Consider the following 24271-nt stretch of genomic DNA (forward strand, 5'->3'; position numbering starts at 1 on the left):
TAAATTGTGTGAGTTAAGAAAGTGTGTGAGTTGGCAAGTCTCTCAAGTAGCTTAGAGAGACAAGAGAGCTGAGAGATAGGTCGGTCGTTTGAGACAGAGTTAGCGTCAGAATTTTGTTTTTTTCAAAATGGGAGTAATCACTGCATGCTTGAAGAGTGAAGAACAAATACCAGTTGAGAGAGATTACAGATGTTAGTTAAGATAGGGATGAGCACCAGAGACAGAGCTTTCCTTATTTGTGAGGGTAATGGGCCCTACACACTAGCAGATCCGCCGCCGAGCTGCCCGACGGTGGATAAGGCCGACGGGCGACCCGGCGGCGGGGGGAAGGTGAAGGGGGAGTGAAGTTTCTTCACTCCCCCCGTCACCCGGCTCCATAGCACTACATGTTAATATGGACAATCTCGTCCATATTGGCCTGCATGCATAAGCGATGGGGCACCAACGATTAACGAGCGTGGGGCCGCGCATCGTTAATCGTTGGTGCCTACACACTGCAAGATATATGAATGAGAACATTCATATTGTGCAGTATTATTTGCCATTGTGTACGGCCCTTAAAGGATCAAGAAGCGAGGTAGTAGAGAAGCAGGATGAGAAGAGTGATGATACTCAGTAGCGGACCTTGCTACGGGCATGCAGCATTTTTGACCGGTGTGCCACCTTCCGGAGGGCGCCGCCGCCGTGGCAAAATCCACTACTGGTGCCCCCGGTGCTCGGTAGATGCACTGCATTGTCATAATTGACCTCTAGTGTCTATTGCGGTGCTATGGGAGAGACGTCATGACGTCTCTCCCATAGATTAGATGAGCGGCGCCGGCGGCCGGAGACGGAGGGCAGCAGCGATCAGGAAGCAGGAGCGGGGATTGTAAGTATTAATTTATTTATTTTTAAGCGGCGCAACTAGGGGGCACAACTCTACAAGGGGCACAGTACTGGGGGCACTGTGCAACTAGGGGGCACAACTTTACAGGGAGCACAGTACTGGGGGCATGGCGCAATAGGGGTCACAACTCTACAGGGGGCACAGTACTGGGGGCACGGCACTACTAGCGGGCACAACTTTACTGGGGGCACAACTCTACAGGGGGCGCCCCTTCTCCGTGAAGCCATGCCCCTATTTTTCACCCGGGGCGCCACAAAGTCTAGATCCAGCCCTGATGATACTTCATTTTCATTTGTGGGATCAAATGAAGAGAGAGTGCCAGAGGGTTCAGGTAAAGAACTGAGCAGGTCACTGGCTGCCGAAGAGCCATACCATTTCATCTCGGATCTTATCAATCTTCTCCTTGAAGTAGGAAGCAAGATCTTGTGCCTTGATAGTGGCATCACAGGGAAATCACACAGGGATATATTCAATTGGTGTCAGATCTATTCTGACATGCATTTGTCGGAATGGATCTGACAAGGCACATTCAATGCGGCCAAATCTGACTTTCGGATTTGGCCATTAATGGTGTCATGTCCGTGCTGCTGCTGCCAGTAGACAGCAGTCAGCCGTTTATGTGTGAGATCACAGGGACGGGCTGGAGGGAGCCTCAGATCCCCGCAAGCCACACAGCCACACTGCGCTGCCGGGAGAGAGAGGTGCCTGGCTGGGGGGACGCCGGTCAGGTTCCTGTCTGTGCCCTGCAGCCCGCCGCCCTGCTCACCCGTCTCCTCACCTCAGGCCAAACTTTTTTGAAAGTCGGAGTGAGATTGTCGGAAATGGGGCCAAAACCTGTCGGATTTGGCCCCGTTTCTGACCGAAGCATGCGGATTGGCGGCTATTCCGCCAAGCCACGTGCTTTCCAACAAGTCGGAATTCCCGACTTGTTGGAAAATTCTGGGGTCTATTGAATAGGTCAGAACCCCTTCTGACCTAAAAAAGTCAAAAACTGCTGTCTTTCCGACAGACGGCAACTTTCGACTGCAATTGAATATACCCCATAGTCAAAATCGTGCATAGCAAGGATCTCACCGTGTGTACACACCTTTAGATTACACTGAATCTTTCAGTTTATTCATGGTACAGTATCTAAAACCTTTTTAACAGTTGGGGAGCTGCTCATGCACTATATGCTGGGTGCTCATTCCCACGTCCCGCCAGCTGCTCTTTTTATGATCCCCTACCATAGGTTTTCCCCAGTGATCCCCTCATGTCCCATTATGACCCTCTGCCTAATGTTTTTCTTTTAATTTGAACTTGCCTGCACTGATTGTCACAAACCTCCTCCCCTGCAGACTTCAGGACTGAGAGTGGCTGCGTAGCACATTTTTTTTGCTCTAGATGCCAGGACATTTTTAAAGTGGCTTAGTATTACAGAGACTATAACTTGTTTCAAAAATGTTTTTTCCCTGTGTTGCCAAACAGCAAAATTCAGGCTTACAATAGGTAAAATTAAAAATAAAAGTATATGTTCATCCCACATAATAAAAATATAAAATAAAAATGAAGAAATTCTTTTTAAGATGGGATAGTGGCACTGTGAAAGCTCATAATTTCACAAATATTTTATTCAGATTTAGGACCTTTTTTCAGTCATTAAAAAGTGAGATACTGTAAGGTAATCATTGTGTAACTGTAAAGTAGCCCAAACTGTACTAAGTAAAATATTTTTGTCCCAAAACTCTCCGACCTCCTGGTCCTGGGATATTTGCATTTGTGTAAATGCCCACGAACATGCAAATCTCTGTAACTATATAATGATGGCTGCCATTTGGCACAAAGTGGTGATAGCTGCCAAAAGAATTACTTCTTGTTTTTTTAAATGGTCATGCAACTTGTGTTGGGCCACTTCATCTCTATTTTCCCCTATTTGTATTAGATAGTGTACTCAGCTGACTGCTGGTCCTGTCACATGACTTATAGAATACCACATGATGATGTGATGTCATACACAATACCTGTTCTGCCACCTCACAGAGCCTGGTAAGTGTACATGTCATGTAGCATGACCTCCTCAGTGTGTTGGGAGCACTATATGGATCAGCTGCCTGAACCATAGCTGGAGGTAATCAGCAGGGCAGTAAGTAATATAAGTCATATAGGAGGGGAACTGTTAAACATAGCCAAAGTATTAGGAAACAATCCACAGACCCTCCAACATGACCCGCCCCACTAGGTACAAAATGCTCTGTTCCTGGACTTCCCACTTAATTTATGATTTCCATCACCTGTGTTGAACTAGTTAAATGATAAGAAAGCTGTTTCTTCACAGGTGATTGCAATAATAAATTAAGAGGGAAGTCCAGAAACAGAGCATTTTGTACCTAGTGGGGCGGGTCATGTTGGAGGGTATGCAATCCATAGTTTCTCAGATAGAAATAGAGGGGGTCATTCCGAGTTGTTCGCTCGTTTTTTTTTTCCGCAACGGAGCGATTAGTCGCTAATGCGCATGCGCAATGTCCGCAGTGCAACTGCGCCAAGTAAATTTGCTATGCAGTTAGGTATTTTACTCACGGCATTACAAGGTTTTTTCTTCGTTCTGGTGATCGTAATGTGATTGACAGGAAGTGGGTGATTCTGGGCGGAAACTGGCCGTTTTATGGGAGTGTTTGAAAAAACGCTACCGTTTCTGGGAAAAACGCGGGAGTGGCTGGAGAAACGGAGGAGTGTCTGGGCGAACGCTGGATGTGTTTGTGACGTCAAACCAGGAACGACAAGCACTGAACTGATCGCACTGGAAGAGTAAGTCTCGAGCTACTCAGAAACTGCACAGAGAAGTCTTTTCGCAATATTGCAAATCTTTCGTTCGCAATTTTGATAAGCTAAGATTCACTCCCAGTAGGCGGTGGCTTAGCGTGTGCAAAGCTGCTAAAAGCAGCTTGCGAGCGAACAACTCGGAATGACGGCCAGAGATCTGCACATTCTTCCATCTCATTTCGTGGCAACATTGGGGGAGATGTACTAAGCAGTGATAAAAATGGAGAAGTGAGCCAATGGAGAAGTGGACCATGGCAACCAATCAACATAGACGTAACATTTATAATCTGCATACTATAAAAGTATACAGAGCAGCTGATTGGTTGCCATGGGCAACTTCACCACTGGCTCACTTCTCCACTTTTATCACTGCTTAGTATATCTCCCCCTTCGTCTCTAATTCAGGGATATAAATAACTATCCCAAATGGGTGCCACCATTGTATGCACACACATGTTTACACACACACACACACACACACACACACACACAAATATGTGTGTGTGTATATATACTATAGAGAGAGAAAGAGAGAGAGAGAGAGAGAGAGAGTAGTAAATGGCTCTGGAGGCACTGGATAGTACCAGAGGCAATTGTACACACAATATTTGAGCTAAAGGTTCATGTGGGCATAATACATAGGTGCAGCAGTATATACTGCTGGAAATTTGGTGAGTTTTGATCAGAGATGTGCGTACAAGGTAGACAGGGGAGGCACTGCCTCACATGTCATAGACTTTTTATTTCAAAGTTTTGACTGTAAAAATGATCAGAATTATACAAAGAAGATATTTCTAATATATTCTTTCTATTTTTCATATACTTTATATAGTTAAAACTCTGGTTTGTACGATAGTATGACAGAAAAGGCTCTGCCTCACCTCACCGCACTTCACTGATAAGGCCCATACACACGGTGAGATTCAGGCAATGCCCGATTCTCACTATGCGACAGGGGCTAGATCGGGACATAGGTGGTCATTCCGAGTTGATCGCTAGCTGCATTTGTTCGCAGCGCAGCGATCAGGCTAAAAAAAGGCAGTTCTGCGCATGTGTATGCAGCGCAATGCGCATGCGCGATGTACGGGCACAACGAACGATGCAGTTTTGCACAGGGTCTAGCGATGCATTTCAGTCGCACTGTTTGCCGCAGAGTGATTGACATGAAGTGGGCGTTTCTGGGTGGCAACTGACCATTTTCAGGGAGTGTTTGGAAAAACGCAGGCGTGCCAGGGAAAATGCAGGCATGGCTGGGCGAACGCTGGACGGGTGTGTGACGTCAAATCCGAACTGAAAAGTCTGAAGTGATCGCAAGTGCTGAGTAGGCTTTGAGCTACTCTGAAACTACACAAAAATTTTTTGCAGGTGCTCTGCGATAAAAACGTTTGCACTTCTGCTAAACTAAAATACACTCCCAGTGGGCGGCAGCATAGCGTTTGCACGGCTGCTAAAAAAACTGCTAGCGAGCGATCAACTCGGAATGACCCCAATAGTCAGTATTGCAAACACACTCAGTATGTGCTTGCGATACTATGTGCAATTTTGGCTAAATGTCAATTTTGACTGTCTCTTCTATAGAGACAGTCAAAATTGACTTGCCTGCACAGTCTATCTATTCTTGCGATGCTGACCGCGCGGGGCCGCGCATTGGCATCGAATCGGGATCGCAAGGTGACTTTCACCTTGCGATCTGCACTAACTCTTCTTACGATTTTGACTATATAGTCAAAATCGAAAGAAAATATCTCACCGTGTGTACACACCGATAAATAGATAGATAGAGAGATAGATAGATAGAGAGATAGAGAGATAGATAGATAGATAGATAGATAGATAGATAGATAGATAGATAGATAGATAGATAGATAGATAGATAGATATGTGTATAACTCCAATACATCATTAAACTGTTACTGCAGACAAAAACATATTACGGTAATACATAACAATGCTATATAGAGACAAAAAGGAGGAAGATAACATGTAACAGTGACACACAACAATGTGATGTAATTGCGTATTATTGTGACAACTTACAATATATAATAGTGATGCAGTACATGCTTTAAGTGTTACATAATGACGTAACTCTGCGGCATACAACGAAGGATAACCATGATATGTAGCAATGCTAAGTGATGGTATACTTTAGTAAATAGCAATGTAGTGATACATCATATTTTTATACAGGGACAAATTGCTGTGATACATCAAAATGTTATATTCCCATGTAATATTGTGGCAGATAACAACAATGTATAACCAACATACATATTCATCTACTATGAGTTTTCTCTGCATAACAGTAGTGCAGCGGCGGACCGCCCTCTCCCACTCAGTGGGGTATATTTACTAAAATTCGTAATTTACTGAATGAGGTTAAAGTTCAAACACGAATGACATCGAATGTGTGAAATTGCAACTGTTTGAATTTTTTACGACTCATTTACTATGCTGTCGTATTCTGCATTTTCGAGTTATCCGATGTCGATGTCATTCGTATTTTCAGGCAGTGTTTTACGGGAGTGAATAGTAAAACACTGCCGACATTAACACAATGAATCTCGGCTGGATCTGTGAGATCCGTGCAGGGCTTCATTGTGCACCTTTAAAAAAAAATTAAAGTGTTAAAAATAAAAAATAAAAATGCGTGGGGTCCCCCCTCCTAAGCAAAACCAGCCTCGGGCTCTTTGAGCCGGTCCTGGTTGAAAAAATATGGGGATAAAAATGACAGGGGTACCCCCATATTTGATCAACCAGCAACGGGCTCTGCGCCTGGTCCTGGTGCAAAAAATACAGGGGACAAAAATTGTAGGGGTCCCCCGTATTTTTTGTACCAGCACCGGACTCCACTAATCAGAGAGATAATGCCACAGCCGGGGGACACTTTTATATAGGTCCCTGCGGCGCTGGCATTAAATCACTAACTAGTCACCCCTGGCCGGGGTACCCTGGAGGAGTGGGGACCCCTTAAATCAAGGGGTCCCCCCCTCCAGCCACCCAAGGGCAGGGGTGAAGCCCGAGGCTGTCCCCCCCATCCAAGGGCGGCGGATGGGGGGCTGATAGCCTTGTGAAAAAATAAGAATGTTTTTTGTAGCAGTACTAAAAATCCCAGCAAGCCTCCCCCGCAAGCTGGTACTTGGAGAACCACAAGTACCAGCATGTGGTGGACAAACGAGCCTGCTGGTACCTGTAGTACTACTACAACAAAAATACCCCCAAAAAAATAGGACACACACACCGTGACAGTGAAACTTTATTACATACATGCACACCTACATACACACATACTTACCTATGTTCACACGAGGCTCGGTCCACTTCTCCATGTAGACTCCACGGGGTACCTGTGAAAAAAATTATACTCACATAATCCAATGTAGCAAGTGTCCTCTTTATGATCCACGTACTTGGCAAAAAAACAAACCGGAAACCCGAACCACGCACTGAAAGGGGTCCCATGTTTACACATGGGACCCCTTTCCCCGACTGCCAGGACCCCCCCTGACTCCTGTCAAAGAGGGTCCCTTCTGCCAATCAGGGAGCGCCACATCGTGGCACTCTCCTGATTGGCTCTGCGCTCCTGTACTGTCAGTGAGGCTGCGCACTGAAGATACAATGTAGCGCATAGGCGCTCCTTTGTATCCAATGGTGGGAACTTTGCGGTCAGCGGTTGACCGCGAGTAACCTCAACCGCTGACGCAAAGTTTTACTGTCACGGTGTGTGTGTCCTGTTTTTTGGGGGGTATTTTTTTTGTAGTAGTACTACAGGTACCAGCGGGCCCGTTTGTCCAACGCATGCTGGTACTTGTGGTTCTCCAAGTACCAGCTTGCGGGGGACGCTTGCTGGGATTTTTAGTACTGCTACAAAAAACAATATTCTTATTTTTTCACAAGGCTATCAGCCCCCCATCCGCCGCCCTTGGATGGGGGGGGACAGCCTCGGGCTTCACCTCTGCCCTTGGGTGGCTGGAGGGGGGGACCCCTTGATTTAAGGGGTCCCCACTCCTCCAGGGTACCCCGGCCAGGGGTGACTAGTTAGTGATTTAATGCCAGGGCCGCAGGGACCTATATAAAAGTGTCCCCCGGCTGTGGCATTATCTCTCTCACTAGTGGAGCCCGGTGCTGGTACAAAAAATACGGGGGACCCCTACGATTTTTGTCCCCTGTATTTTTTGCACCAGGACCAGGCGCAGAGCCCAGGGCTGGTTGATCAAATATGGGGGAACCCCTGTCATTTTTATCCCCATATTTTTTCAACCAGGACCGGCTCAAAGAGCCCGAGGCTGGTTTTGCTTAGGAGGGGGGACCCCACGCATTTTTTTTTCTTAAATTTAACCCTTTCACACCCCTTCCCACTGATAAACATGCACGGATCTCACGGATCCATGCATGTCTATCAAAACACGGTTAAAAAAAAAATGCTTTTTTTTTACGATTTGTATTTTTTCACGGCAGTGTTTGGCTAATAGTTTATCCGCCTTATCCCCTTTTTCGTAGTAAATCTGATTAAGACGTCTAAGGCACATTTCAGTCTTATGAGACAACAGTAGATTAAGATCGCCTCTGGTTTTAAGTACCTTCTCTAAATCAGCAGGGTCTAGAGAGGACTTATGCACTTCCTCCAATTGGTGGAGCCGAGTAGATAACTCCAGAATCTTTTGGGAACGCTGCTTGGTGATCCTGGCCGCAGTCTGGATGAAGTGGCCCCGGAGGACCGCCTTGTGTGCCTCCCACAGGGTCATATCGGATATGCCGGGGGTTTGGTTCTCATTGAAGTAGTCAGTTAATACCTGATTAGTTTGCTGTAACACTTCAGGTTGTTGGAGGAGGGCATCGTTAAGCGACCAGGAGGGGGGGGAAGGAGTGCGGGCTAGCCCAGTCAAAGTTAGGGAAATCGGGGCGTGATCAGACCACGTAATTGGATAAATACAGCAGTTCTGAATTCTAGATGTTAGATCTCTCCCGACCATAATCATATCAATTCTAGTATATAGATTATGGACTGGGGAATAGAATGTGTAATCCTTAATTAGGGGATCGACAACCCTCCAGGAGTCAAATAGAAGGTGATTTTTGAGCAGCGACTGGAGGGCTCTAGAGTTGCGGGTGCTGAGATGGGACTGGGACCGTGGGAGGGGATGGGAGCGATCCAGACTATGGTGTAGTGTGGTGTTAAAATCTCCTGCTATTAAGAGGTCACCTTTCCTACACTGGGCGATTTTGGAGTCTAAGGAAGCAAAGAACGAGGCCTGGTTAATATTGGGAGCGTAGACATTAACCATGGTGATAGGGACATTATTAAGTTTACCTACTATAATGAGAAACCTACCGCGCCTATCCTTAATGATTCGGTCTGATTCCAAATGTAAATGAGCGGGAATCAGAATGGCGACCCCTCTTTTCTTTTGAGTGCGATCACAGGCGTGTATGGCAACGGGGTGGCGTCTAGAACGAAGTTCAGGGTGGGTAGTCCCTTTGAAATGCGTCTCCTGAAGGAATACCAGATCTCCCCCCACCTGCTTCAGAAAAAGAAATAACTTGGACCTCTTTTGAGGGCTATTGAGGCCCTTCACATTGTAGGATATTACGTTAACAGACATAGTGTTACAAGTGTAAGTGTAGCATGAGTAATCTTAAAGAGCCATAAGTAGTCTCCCAGTGGAACAAGGGACGCGAGGAGGAGAGGATTAGCGGGAAGTGGGGGAAGAAAGGAGAGGAGAAGAAAAAGAAGAAAGAGAAGAAAAATCAAAAGAGTCACAAAAAAACATTTAAGAGATTGTAACATGAACAAATAGAATTGACCGAGCCATCGACCCATTGTACGTTGCGTACGGGTCCGTATGTTTGAGCACCCGTATGGGGAATGTAAGGGAGAAGAGAACTCCCTTATGCTCAAAACTGACTATGGAGGCTCGGTGGAGGGCGCGGCACCGGCCACCGGGACGCCCACCAGTTAAACATAGGGGGGGCGACCAAGGGGGTCGTTGCAACAGCCCGTCACAATGGACCATCATTGGAATTACATAGGTAAATAAGTAAATAATCTCAGCTCAAGAAAAAAAGTTCTTAAACCTCTAAACTAGTTTATAAAACAGTAACATTCAACGTATAGTGACCCAGCAGCACATCTGTGCAAAGATTTTTACGGCGGGTCATGGCTTGTAGAGGTTTTCTCCGGAACTGTCGACCAAAGACGTCTAGGTGCTCGCTGAGGGAGGGGTGAGTTTGGAGAATGTCGGAGATCTGGAGCATCCCGTGGAGAGGTAGGTTTGTTGGCCTCCGGGGGGGGTAAGTTCAGTCTCAACAGGAGCCTGTGGGCCTCTTCCTTGGATCGTGCCAACAATCTCTTCCCATCCAGTTGTACAATTAAGGCAAAAGGAAAGCCCCATCTGTAGCGGATTTGATTATTCCTGAGGATTTGGGTGTACTCCCTCAGATCGAAGCGCCTTTTGAGAGTAGTAGGGGATAAGTCCTGAAACACCAGTAGCTTATGTGATTCGAATAGACATACGTCTTTATTCCGGGCAGCCGACAAAATTTTCTCTTTAGTTTTGAAATAGTGACAGCGCAAAACTACGTCTCTTGGGGGAGACGAGGTCGAGGGCTTTTGACGCAGTGAGCGATGGGCTCTGTCCAAGAGGAACTGCTCACACGAAGTGTCCGGTAGGAGGTGTTGAAAGAACCTGAGGAGGAAGGCCTCCAGTTGGGCTGATTCTACTGACTCTGGAATATATTTAATACGCAAGTTGTTACGTCGCGCGCGGTTATCAGCGTCCTCTTGTTGGTCCTGGAGTAGGTATATATCCTCCTGCATGACTTGTACCGAGTGCTCCAGCTCCTGTTGGAAGGTGATAACTTCATCGATTTTCTGTTCCACATCATTAGTGCGGGCCCCAAGATCAGATATCTCGACCTTAAGGCCGGAGATGGCTTTGTGGATCTCCGAGTGAAAAGCCTGCTTCAGCGACTTCATTTCTGATAAAATTGAGGAGAAGCAATCTTTCATGGAGGGTTCAGGGGCTGACGGATCTTCCTCAGATTCCGAAACCAGGTCAGAGGGGGGGGCAACTGGAGGTTTGGCCGCACTAGACTTCATCTTGGAAATAAAGGTCGAGATTTCCGTCGACGCTGTGGATTTCTTAGTCTTGGATTTAGATTTAGGCATGGTGTAGGACAGTCCCGGGGATAATGAAGGTCATAGATCACAGCTGAGGTATAACGTAAGTAATTAGTGATCCATCATGTAGGCTGCATGGAGATAGAACATGAGAGGACCCCCCGGGTCGCACCCATAGGGACTCAGCACGACATTCCCCCACTTAAAGAGATCATGGGGGACTATGGTGTCATATAGGGAGAATCGCCGGTATTGGGTAGGGGGGGTGGCACCCCCGGACTGTAGGTTGTAATATAGGAAGAGTCCAGTGCCTTGAAATAGATACAGGATACAGGAAGCCCCAGTTATATGTGGTTATAGGTGGCACTTAGGGGGAGAGTGAGTGAGAAGGGACCTAATAAAAAAAGGCCTCACAAAAAGGGCCAGGAGGCACCTCCCGTGGTCAGGTTTAGAGCAAATGCTGGGGAGAGGGATGGTGTGCCAGCGTGTGTGGGGGCTAGTTAACCTCAGTCAGGGCCCCCTGATGTACCGTGCGTGCTCAGCTCTGTGGGTCCAGGAGGGAGAGGAAGCAGGGCTCAGCAGTTAGGTGGAGCGTGTATGCAAAGAGCCCTGGAGCTTGTCACCTCGGGTCGCACGTCCCGCCGGGCCGGATCACCCACACCTCACCGGGTGCAGGGCTGAGCGTCGTCGACCCCGGCACGCGATCTACGCCCGCCGAGTCCGGTCTGGAGGACGAGAGACAGCCCCCAAAGATGATCCCGGTCAAAGCCGCTGCGGGGCCGCACATCACCTGGTGGTCGGCCGTGAGGGAGACGTCTGCGGTCACTCGCTGAGTGCGGCTGGATGTAGCAGAAGCGGGAGTAGGTAAGCGTTGGTGGGGGAGAGCAGGAGCGTGGCGTTCTGCCGGGTCCCGCAGCCGCAGTTTCTCCCGGGTTATAAGAAAGTTTAATGCTGGGGGGGCATTAGAACGTCTATAGAGCCCCTGTGGTGCGAGAGGATGGCAGCCTGTTCAGCTCAGTTGTGCCTAGAAGCAGGGAGGGGGGGGGGAGGACAGACGCCAGCATCCGTGGGAGTAGCTGTATGGGGCGCCCCAGTGACCAGGTGAGGACCGCGGGCCGAGGGCCACCTGACAGGTGAGAACGGAGGAGGGTCGAGGGTTGTAAGGGCCCCACCGCCAGGTGCCAGTGACGAGGCAGCAGGTGTAGGTGCGGTGGTGCTGCACTGCCGCGTTTCCCTCCGGCGTTCAGCGCGGAGTGTCCCGCAGCAGCCTCCAGCTGGCTTCGAGCGCGGATAACGGTGGGGGAGATGGTGTGTTGGGGGAGCAGCTCACCTCAGGGTATATTGAAGGCTGCAGAGTCCCTGGACCGCCGCTCTGCCCCAGGGTCCGAAATCCAAAATGGCCGCCGCTCCCGGAGCTCCGGGTCCCCGGCGTCTGTGCTCCGGCCGATTCCCCCTCTCCTCTGCCACCTCTGATGCAGCGTCAGTCTGGGGACGCGTGTGTCGGCTCCCAGGGGATCCACTTCAGGGCGCTGGTGAACACCGTAGGGCCGGGGCTGAAGTTCCGTACGACCCGCCGCTGGACCTTCCAAAATCTAGGCCCCGGCTTTGGAGTGGTGGGTAGGCCGCAACCCGCAGGAGCCGGTAAACCGGCTCCCCGATTCCGCAACGCTATCCCACCACCGCTGAGTGTTCCCTCCGTCAGGGGGAACAAGTTTGGAGGGGTTTTCTGAGGCAGAAGGTAGCTATTGAGGGCAAATCACCTCAGTTTCTGCAGAGCTCTGAACCTGTGCTGCCTATCGATTCAGCCTCCAGGCCACGCCTTCACGGCAGTGTTTGGCTATTGCCGGCAGTGTTTGTGAAATAGAATTTTTAGTAAATTACCGAGTTGTATCAAATAACAGCCGTATTTGACCGATGGTGTATTCATTCGTATTTTTTTTCTTTGACTTCAAAAAAAATACGAATGCCCTCATCACTGCCGAGATTTGAGTTTAGTAAATTCCCAAGATGACACTTTGATGAAAAAACACCAAATCGGTCAAAATTGGGAGCTTAGTAAATATATAGAATGGGAGGGTTTTGGATCCTGCACTGACCTAGATTCAGAGTACAAACGTAATCATGTAAGAGCCAGAGATGGACAATAATTATTGGAAATTCCTATCTGTCCGTATGTCGGTGCGCCCAGAGTCAAAGAGGAGAAACAGTAGTATATGCACAAAGAAAAAAGTATGACTCTTGTTTGGGCGCACTCTTGTTTAATGATCTAAGTGTTGGTTGATAAATAAAGTGCCTAAAGGTTAATAGTATAGTCTTTTGATTCTGCTCTCTAAAATTAGTGAAAATTCAACAAGACAAATTAGACAGAAAAAGCCATTGATATGCCAGACGGGAGATGTGTCCCCCAAAAAGATGTTGTGAAATGTTCAGATCTTAATTATGCCTGGATAATTGCATATCGGAAGGGAGCTACATACTATGCTGCCTCCGTCTGCCAAAGATCTGTACAAACTGAGTTTGTATTAATGCAGACCTAAATTGGGTTAAGTACGTGAATGGAAGAGCCCACACACTACTAAACAGTTCTATTGGTTTTGCCACTGTTATGGATAGATAAATTGTGACGAATAAGGTTCAGGAGGTAGTAGGATTGAGTATAAGTGGTGATACTGCTGTTGGTGTTGTTTCTATAGGGAAGGGAGTCTTCCTACTTCACCGGGTATTCCCTAGCAGTCGCCTGTCTAGGTACTGACCCAGCCCACCTCCGTTTAGCTTCCAAGATCGGACGAGATTGGGCGTGAGCGTAGGGGTATGGTCGTAGGAAGAACTGACCCTATACCACCAATGAGAGTGCACCGAAACGGAGGGATTAGTTCCTCCTCAGAAAAAAGAATAATGAATACAAGGACTTCGTTGAGAGGGAAAATGACCACAGTTGGGTAAGTGTGAATCTGCTGTCCACGTTAGACTGAAGAGACGGGTCCCTTGAGGGGACACGCTCACCAGAATCGTGGATGAGAGTTCACAGAAGAAAGAAAAGCGAGAAGATAATAGAGGGTAGAGATGTTGAAAAAAACAATTGATTTAAATACAGTAGGTCCCTTTCGGTCACCTGGGTTGTTTAAATACTGATGGGATGGATCCTAGTAATTGTACCGGATAGTCCAGCAGATACCAAAATGACGAGAAAATACTATATAATAATAACCATGAAAATAATAATAATAATAATAATAATAATAATAATAATAAATTCTTGTGATTGGTACCAATTCACTAAGTAGGTACGGCGTTACTCGTGCATAGCAGACCCTAGTAGTATTTTACAACCAAAGAACTTGTATGATGTACCACATAACCTTAAAAATCACTAGTAACAGTGGCAAAGAATTTTACCATCAACAACAATTGTTGCTTATTTGACATGAAATAATGTGTGAGACCGATGGATTGTCACCTCTGAAGTAGTTCCCTGGGTGACATATACTCAGGGGGACAAAAACATCATACGCACAGATTGAAACTGCCTGAGGCAGACTCACTGCGGGATCGCACAACACCTGTCCCTGTTATATTAAATACACAGAGAAGATATCCCTTGATGTCATAAGCAAAAACACCTGTCCCTATTACATTGAATATAAAGAAATACTATTTCTTGATGTATATAGACAAAGAATAGGCGAATATGTTGTACTCATACACTGGGAACATTAGTAATATGAATAACAGAATTAATTGCTGAAAACCTCAATATTTAGCTGAAGCGTGAAGGCTTAATCAGATAAAGCAGATACAGGTTTTAGGTGTCACCTCTTCAAACAGTGGGCAGGCAAGGTGCCCGTAGGGAATGCGGGGCCACAAATTGCCCACCCTTATCACAAGTCTGTATCACAACGTACCCAAATGGAGAGTACACACATATGCAATACAGCTCAGCTGGAAATACCAGCAATTTTGGTGGGCAATTTGTGGCCCCGCATTCCCTACGGGCAGTATTTACCCTGCACAGAAATAAAATAACCCACCCAAATCTAACTCTTTCTGCACATGTTATATCTGCCTCCCCTGCAGTGCACATGGTTTTGCCCAATTGCTATCAAAAATCCTGCTGCGTTAAACTTGGAATTACCCCCTTGGGACGGGCGCCCAGCATCCTCTACGGACTACGAGAAAAAGATTTACCGGAAGGTTTAAAATCTTATTTTCTCTTACGTCCTAGAGGATGCTGGGGACTCCGTAAGGACCATGGAGATTATACCAAAGCTCCCAAACGGGCGGGAGAGTGCGGATGACTCTGCAGCACCGATTGAGCAAACAGGAGGTCATCCTCAGCCAGGGTATCAAACTTATAGAACTTTGCAAAGGTGTTTGAACCCGACCAAGTAGCAGCTCGGCACAGCTGTAGTGCCGATACCCCTCGGGCAGCCGCCCAAGACGAGCCCACCTTCCTAGTGGAATGGGCCTTGACCGATTTTTGTAACGGCAATCCAGCCGTCGCATGTGCCTGCTGAATCGTGTTACAGATCCAGCGAGCAATAGTCTGCTTTGAAGCAGGAGCGCCAACCTTGTTGGCTGCATACAGGACAAACAGTGCTTCTGTTTTTCTGACTGTAGCCGTTCTGGCCACGTAAATTTTCAAAGCCCTGACCACATCAAGGGACTCGGAATCCTCCAAGTCTCGTGTAGCCACAGGCACCACAATAGGTTGGTTCATATGAAAAGATGACACCACCTTAGGCAAAAATTGAGGACGGGTCCGCAATTCCGCTCTATCCATATGGAAAACTAGATAGGGGCTTTTATGAGACAAAGCCGCCAATTCCGACACTCGCCTAGCCGAAGCCAAGGCTAACAACATGACCACTTTCCAAGTGAGATATTTTAACTCCACTGATTTAAGTGGTTCAAACCAGTGCGACTTAAGGAAACTCAACACCACGTTAAGGTCCCAAGGCGCCACCGGAGGTACAAAAGGAGGCTGAATATGCAGCACTCCCTTCACAAAAGTCTGTACTTCTGGGAGAGAAGCCAATTCTTTCTGAAAGAAAATGGATAAGGCCGAAATCTGAACCTTATTGGAGCCTAATTTTAGGCCCAAATTCACTCCAGTCTGTAGGAAGTGAAGGAAACGGCCCAGATGGAATTCTTCCGTAGGAGCATTCCTGGCCTCACACCAAGAAACATATTTTCGCCATATACGGTGATAATGTTTAGCTGTCACGTCCTTCCTAGCCTTTATCAGAGTAGGAATGACCTCATCCGGAATGCCCTTTTCCGCTAGGACCCGGCGTTCAACCGCCATGCCGTCAAACGCAGCCGCGGTAAGTCTTGGAACAGACAGGGCCCCTGTTGCAACAGGTCCTGTCTTAGAGGAAGAGGCCACGGATCTTCTGTGAGCATTTCCTGCAGATCCGGATACCAGGCCCTTCGTGGCCAATCTGAAACAATGAGAATTGTCTGTACTCCTCTTTTTCTTATTATTCTCAACACCTTGGGGATGAGAGGAAGAGGAGGAAACACATAGACCGACTGGAACACCCACGGTGTCACTAGGGCGTCCACAGCTACCGCCTGAGGGTCTCTTGACCTGGCGCAATACCTCTGCAGCTTTTTGTTGAGGCGGGACGCCATCATGTCTATCTGGGGCAGTCCCCACTGACTTGCAATCTGTGCAAAGACTTCCTGATGAAGTCCCCACTCTCCTGGATGCAGGTCGTGTCTGCTGAGGAAGTCTGCTTCCCAGTTGTCCACTCCCGGAATGAACACTGCTGACAGTGCGCTTACATGATTTTCCGCCCAGCGAAGAATCCTGGTGGCTTCCGCCATTGCCACTCTGCTCCTTGTGCCGCCCTGGCGGTTTACATGAGCCACTGCGGTGATGTTGTCTGACTGGATCAGAACTGGTAAGTCGCAAAGCAAGGTCTCCGCTTGAAAAAGGGCGTTGTATATGGCCCTCAGCTCCAGGACGTTGATGTGAAGACAAGTTTCTTGACTTGACCAAAGACCCTGGAAGTTTCTTCCTTGTGTGACTGCTCCCCAACCTCGGAGGCTCGCGTCCGTGGTCACCAGAACCCAGTCCTGAATGCCGAACCTGCGGCCCTCTAAAAGGTGAGCACTCTGCAGTAGTGATGAGCGGGTTCGGTTTCTCGGAATCCGAACCCGCCGAACTTCAGCTTTTTTTACACGGGGCCGAGCAGGCTCGGATCCTCCCGCCTTGCTCGGTTAACCCGAGCGCGCCCGAACGTCATCATCCCGCTGTCGGATTCTCGCGAGGCTCGGATTCTATCGCGAGACTCGGATTCTATATAAGGAGCCGCGCGTCGCCGCCATTTTCACACGTGCATTGAGATTGATAGGGAGAGGACGTGGCTGGCGTCCTCTCCGTTTATAGAGAAGAGAGTAGAGAGTTAGAGACACTATTTACTAATTTTGGGGAGCATATTAGGACTGGAGTACTACTACTTGCTGATAGTGTGACCAGTGACCATTGACCACCAGTTTAATTAATCCGTTCTTTGCCTGAAAAAAAACGATACACAGTGTGACACAGTCACATACCATATCTGTGCTCAGCCTCAGTGTGCTGCATCATCATATGTAATACTGTATATCTGACTGTGCTGAGTGCTCACTGCTCACACAGCTTAATTGTGGGGGAGACTGGGGAGCAGTTAGAGCAGGAGTACATAAATAATATATTTTAAGTACAGTGCACACTTTTGCTGCCAGAGTGCCACACTGCCAGTGTGACTGACCAGTGACCACACTGACCACCAGTATATTGTGATTGTCTGCTTAGGACGGAGTACTACTTGCTGATAGTGTGACCAGTGACCAGTGACCACCACCAGTTTAATTAATCCGTTCTCTGCCTGAAAAAAAACGATACACAGTGTGACACAGTCACATACCATATCTGTGCTCAGCCCAGTGTGCTGCATCATATGTAATACTGTATATCATTATCTGACTGTGCTGAGTGCTCACTGCTCACACAGCTTAATTGTGGGGGAGACTGGGGAGCAGTTATAGCAGGAGTACATATTTTAAGTACAGTGCACACTTTTGCTGCCAGAGTGCCACTGCCAGTGTGACTGACCAGTGACCACTGACCACCAGTATATTGTGATTGTCTGCTGACCACCAGTATATTGTGATTGTCTGCCTGAAAAAGTTAAACACTCGTCGTGTGGTGTTTTTATAAACGCATTCTGCAGACAGTGTCCAGCAGGTCCGTCATTACATAATATATACCTGTCCGGCTGCAGTACTAGTGTGATATATATATATATTTTAATTTTATCTCATTATCATCCAGTCTATATTAGCAGCAGACACAGTACGGTAGTCCACGGCTGTAGCTACCTCTGTGTCGGCAGTCGCTCGTCATCCATAAGTATACTAGTATCCATCCATCTCCATTGTTTACCTGAGGTGCCTTTTAGTTGTGCCTATTAAAATATGGAGAACAAAAATGTTGAGGTTCCAAAAATAGGGAAAGATCAAGATCGACTTCCACCTCGTGCTGAAGCTGCTGCCACTAGTCATGGCCGAGACGATGAAATTCCATCAACGTCGTCTGCCAAGGCCGATGCCCAATGTCATAGTACAGAGCATGTAAAATCCAAAACACCAAATATCAGTAAAAAAAAGGACTCAAAAATCTAAAATAAAATTGTCGGAGGAGAAGCGTAAACTTGCCAATATGCCATTTACCACACGGAGTGGCAAGGAACGGCTGAGGCCCTGGCCTATGTTCATGGCTAGTGGTTCAGCTTCACATGAGGATGGAAGCACTCAGCCTCTCGCTAGAAAAATGAAAAGACTCAAGCTGGCAAAAGCACAGCAAAGAACTGTGCGTTCTTCGAAATCCCAAATCCACAAGGAGAGTCCAATTGTGTCGGTTGCGATGCCTGACCTTCCCAACACTGGACGTGAAGAGCATGCGCCTTCCACCATTTGCACGCCCCCTGCAAGTGCTGGAAGGAGCACCCGCAGTCCAGTTCCTGATAGTCAGATTGAAGATGTCAGTGTTGAAGTACACCAGGATGAGGAGGATATGGGTGTTGCTGGCGCTGGGGAGGAAATTGACAAGGAGGATTCTGATGGTGAGGTGGTTTGTTTAAGTCAGGCACCCGGGGAGACACCTGTTGTCTGTGGGAGGAATATGGCCATTGACATGCCTGGTGAAAATACCAAAAAAATCAGCTCTTCGGTGTGGAAGTATTTCAACAGAAATGCAGACAACATTTGTCAAGCCGTGTGTTGCCTTTGTCAAGCTGTAATAAGTAGGGGTAAGGACGTTAACCACCTCGGAACATCCTCCCTTATACGTCACCTGCAGCGCATTCATAATAAGTCAGTGACAAGTTCAAAAACTTTGGGTGACAGCGGAAGCAGTCCACTGACCAGTAAATCCCTTCCTCTTGTAACCAAGCTCACGCAAACCACCCCACCAACTCCCTCAGTGTCAATTTCCTCCTTCCCCAGGAATGCCAATAGTCCTGCAGGCCATGTCACTGGCAATTCTGACGAGTCCTCTCCTGCCTGGGATTCCTCCGATGCATCCTTGCGTGTAACGCCTACTGCTGCTGGCGCTGCTGTTGTTGTTGCTGCTGGGAGTCGATGGTCATCCCAGAGGGGAAGTCGTAAGACCACTTTTACTACTTCCACCAAGCAATTGACTGTCCAACAGTCCTTTGCGAGGAAGATGAAATATCACAGCAGTCATCCTGCTGCAAAGCGGATAACTGAGGCCTTGGCATCCTGGGTGGTGAGAAACGTGGTTCCGGTATCCATCATTACTGCAGAGCCAACTAGAGACTTGTTGGAGGTACTGTGTCCCCGGTACCAAATACCATCTAGGTTCCATTTCTCTAGGCAGGCGATACCGAAAATGTACACAGACCTCAGAAAAAGAGTCACCAGTGTCCTAAAAAATGCAGCTGTACCCAATGTCCACTTAACCACGGACATGTGGACAAGTGGAGCAGGGCAGGGTCAGGACTATATGACTGTGACAGCCCACTGGGTAGATGTATGGACTCCCGCCGCAAGAACAGCAGCGGCGGCACCAGTAGCAGCATCTCGCAAACGCCAACTCTTTCCTAGGCAGGCTACGCTTTGTATCACCGGTTTCCAGAATACGCACACAGCTGAAAACCTCTTACGGCAACTGAGGAAGATCATCGCGGAATGGCTTACCCCAATTGGACTCTCCTGTGGATTTGTGGCATCGGACAACGCCAGCAATATTGTGTGTGCATTAAATCTGGGCAAATTCCAGCACGTCCCATGTTTTGCACATACCTTGAATTTGGTGGTGCAGAATTATTTAAAAAACGACAGGGGCGTGCAAGAGATGCTGTCGGTGGCCAGAAGAATTGCGGGACACTTTCGGCGTACAGGCACCACGTACAGAAGACTGGAGCACCACCAAAAACGCCTGAACCTGCCCTGCCATCATCTGAAGCAAGAAGTGGTAACGAGGTGGAATTCAACCCTCTATATGCTTCAGAGGTTGGAGGAGCAGCAAAAGGCCATTCAAGCCTATACAATTGAGCACGATATAGGAGGTGGAATGCACCTGTCTCAAGCGCAGTGGAGAATGATTTCAACGTTGTGCAAGGTTCTGCTGCCCTTTGAACTTGCCACACGTGAAGTCAGTTCAGACACTGCCAGCCTGAGTCAGGTCATTCCCCTCATCAGGCTTTTGCAGAAGAAGCTGGAGACATTGAAGGAGGAGCTAAGACAGAGCGATTCCGCTAGGCATGTGGGACTTGTGGATGGAGCCCTTAATTCGCTTAACAAGGATTCACGGGTGGTCAATCTGTTGAAATCAGAGCACTACATTTTGGCCACCGTGCTCGATCCTAGATTTAAAACCTACCTTGGATCTCTCTTTCCGGCAGACACAAGTCTGCTGGGGTTCAAAGACCTGCTGGTGAGAAAATTGTCAAGTCAAGCGGAACGCGACCTGTCAACATCTCCTCCTTCACATTCTCCCGCAACTGGGGGTGCGAGGAAAAGGCTCAGAATTCCGAGCCCACCCGCTGGCGGTGATGCAGGGCAGTCTGGAGCGACTGCTGATGCTGACATCTGGTCCGGACTGAAGGACCTGCCAACGATTACGGACATGTCGTCTACTGGCACTGCATATGATTCTCTCCCCATTGAAAGAATGGTGGAGGATTATATGAGTGACCGCATCCAAGTAGGCACGTCAGACAGTCCGTACTTATACTGGCAGGAAAAAGAGGCAATTTGGAGGCCCTTGCACAAACTGGCTTTATTCTACCTAAGTTGCCCTCCCACAAGTATGTACTCCGAAAGAGTGTTTAGTGCCGCCGCTCACCTTGTCAGCAATCGGCGTACGAGGTTACTTCCAGAAAATGTGGAGAAGATGATGTTCATTAAAATGAATTATAATCAATTCCTCCGTGGAGACATTGACCAGCAGCAATTGCCTCCACAAAGTACACAGGGAGCTGAGATGGTGGATTCCAGTGGGGACGAATTGATAATCTGTGAGGAGGGGGATGTACACGGTGATATATCGGAGGATGATGATGAGGTGGACATCTTGCCTCTGTAGAGCCAGTTTGTGCAAGGAGAGATTAATTGCTTCTTTTTTGGTGGGGGTCCAAACCAACCCGTCATTTCAGTCACAGTCGTGTGGCAGACCCTGTCACTGAAATGATGGGTTGGTTAAAGTGTGCATGTCCTGTTTATACAACATAAGGGTGGGTGGGAGGGCCCAAGGACAATTCCATCTTGCACCTCTTTTTTCTTTAATTTTTCTTTGCGTCATGTGCTGTTTGGGGAGTATTATTTTGAAGGGCCATCCTGCGTGACACTGCAGTGCCACTCCTAGATGGGCCAGGTGTTTGTGTCGGCCACTAGGGTCGCTTAGCTTACTCACACAGCTACCTCATTGCGCCTCTTTTTTTTCTTCTTTGCGTCATGTGCTGTTTGGGGAGTGTTTTTTGAAGGGCCATCCTGCGTGACACTGCAGTGCCACTCCTAGATGGGCCAGGTGTTTGTGTCGGCCACTAGGGTCGCTTAGCTTACTCACACAGCTACCTCATTGCGCCTCTCTTTTTTTCTTTGCGTCATGTGCTGTTTGGGGAGTAGTTTTTTGAAGGGCCAGCCTGCGTGACACTGCAGTGCCACTCCTAGATGGGCCAGGTGTTTGTGTCGGCCACTAGAGTCGCTTAGCTTACTCACACAGCTACCTCATTGCGCCTCTTTTTTTCTTTGCGTCATGTGCTGTTTGGGGGGTGTTTTTTGGAAGGGCCATCCTGCGTGACACTGCAGTGCCACTCCTAGATGGGCCAGGTGTTTGTGTCGGCCACTTGGGTCGTTGAGCTTAGTCACACAGCTACCTCATTGCGCCTCTTTTTTTCTTTGCATCATGTGCTGTTTGGGGAGTGTTTTTTGGAAGGGCCATCCTGCGTGACACTGCAGTGCCACTCCTAGATGGGCCAGGTGTTTGTGTCGGCCACTTGGGTCGCTGAGCTTAGTCACACAGCTATCTCATTGCGCCTCTTTTTTTCTTTGCGTCATGTGCTGTTTGGGGAGTGTTTTTTGGAAGGGCCATCCTGCGTGACACTGCAGTGCCACTCCTAGATGGGCCAGGTGTTTGTGTCGGCCACTTGGGTCGTTGAGCTTAGTCACACAGCTACCTCATTGCGCCTCTTTTTTTCTTTGCGTCATGTGCTGTTTGGGGAGTGTTTTTTGGAAGGGCCATCCTGCGTGACACTGCAGTGCCACTCCTAGATGGGCCAGGTGTTTGTGTCGGCCACTTGGGTCGCTTAGCTTAGTCATCCAGCGACCTCGGTGCAAATTTTAGGACTAAAAATAATATTGTGAGGTGTGAGGTGTTCAGAATAGACTGAAAATGAGTGGAAATTATGGTTTTTGAGGTTAATAATACTTTGGGATCAAAATGACCCCCAAATTCTATGATTTAAGCTGTTTTTTAGGGTTTTTTGAAAAAAACACCCGAATCCAAAACACACCCGAATCCGACAAAAAAAATTTGGTGAGGTTTTGCCAAAACGCGTTCGAACCCAAAACACGGCCGCGGAACCGAACCCAAAACCAAAACACAAAACCCGAAAAATTTCAAGTGCACATCCCTACTCTGCAGCCACCACAGGAGAGATACCCTGGCCCTGGGGGACAGTGTGATCAACCGATGAATCTGTAGATGTGACCCAGACCACTTGTCCAGTAGGTCCCATTGGAAGGTCCTCGCATGGAACCTGCCGAACGGAATGGCCTCGTAAGATGCCACCATCTTTCCCAGGACTCGAGTGCAGTGATGCACTGACACCTGTTTTGGTTTTAATAGGTTCCTGACCAGAGTCATGAGTTCTTGAGCCTTTTCCATTGGAAGATAAACCCTTTTCTGGTCCGTATCCAGAATCATGCCCAAGAAGGTCAGACGAGTCGTAGGAACCAGCTGCGACTTCGGGATATTGAGAATCCAGCCGTGTTGCTGTAACACTCTCAGTGAAAGTGACACGCTGCTCAGCAACTGCTCTCTTGATCTCGCTTTTATGAGGAGATCGTCCTAGTACGGGATAGTTGTGACCCCCTGCTTGCGCAGGAGCACCATCATTTCCCCCATTACCTTGGTGAAAATCCTCGGGGCCATGAAAAGCCCAAACGGCAACATCTGAAATTGGTAATGACAATCCTGTACCGCAAATCTCAGGTACGCCTGATGAGGTGGATATATTGAAACATGAAGGTATGCATCCTTTATGTCTAGGGATACCATAAAATCCCACCCTTCCAGGCTGGCGATGACCGCTCTGAGTGATTCCATCTTGAACTTAAACCTTTTCAAATATAGGTTCAGGGATTTTAAATTTTAAATTGGTCTGACCGAACCGTCCGGTTTCGGGACTACAAACAGGGTTGAGTAATATCCCCTCCCTTGTTGCAGTAGGGGAACCTTGACCACCACCTGTTGAAGATACAATTTGTGAATTGAATTTAACACTAACTCGCTTTCTGAGGGAGAAGCTGGCAGGGCCGATTTGAAAAACCGGCGAGGAGGCACCTCTTCGAATACCAGCTTGTAACCCTGAGAAACAATTTCTACTTCCCAGGGATCCACCTGTGAGTGAACCTAGATGTGGCTGAAAAGTCGAAGACGTGCCCCCACTGGGGGGGACTCCCGTAGCGGAGCCCCAGCGTCATGCGGTGGATTTTGTAGAGGCCGGGGAGGACTTCTGTTCCTGGGAACTAGCTGTGTTGTGCAGCTTCTTTCCTCTGCCCTTACCTCTGGCAAGAAAGGATGCACCTCGTACCTTCTTGTTTCTCTGAGACCGAAAGGACTGCATCTGATAATGTGGCGCTTTCTTAGGCTGTGAGGGAATATAAGGCAAAAAATTGGATTTACCAGCTGTAGCTGTGGAGACCAGGGGGGTAATTCCAAGTTGATCGCAGCA

At 48.0% G+C, this 24271-nt stretch overlaps 1 long non-coding RNA gene and 1 pseudogene across 1 annotated transcript in view; one reads left to right on the forward strand and one right to left on the reverse strand.

The window, feature by feature from the left end:
- LOC135051347 (uncharacterized) overlaps positions 1-24271 on the forward strand; it is a 182084-nt gene that overhangs the window by 152421 nt on the left and 5392 nt on the right. The window lies entirely within an intron of this gene.
- On the reverse strand, positions 13510-13628 carry LOC135052154 (5S ribosomal RNA; annotated as a pseudogene).

The sequence above is a fragment of the Pseudophryne corroboree genome, chromosome 2 (assembly GCF_028390025.1).
Source record: "Pseudophryne corroboree isolate aPseCor3 chromosome 2, aPseCor3.hap2, whole genome shotgun sequence".
Taxonomy (NCBI): domain Eukaryota; kingdom Metazoa; phylum Chordata; class Amphibia; order Anura; family Myobatrachidae; genus Pseudophryne; species Pseudophryne corroboree.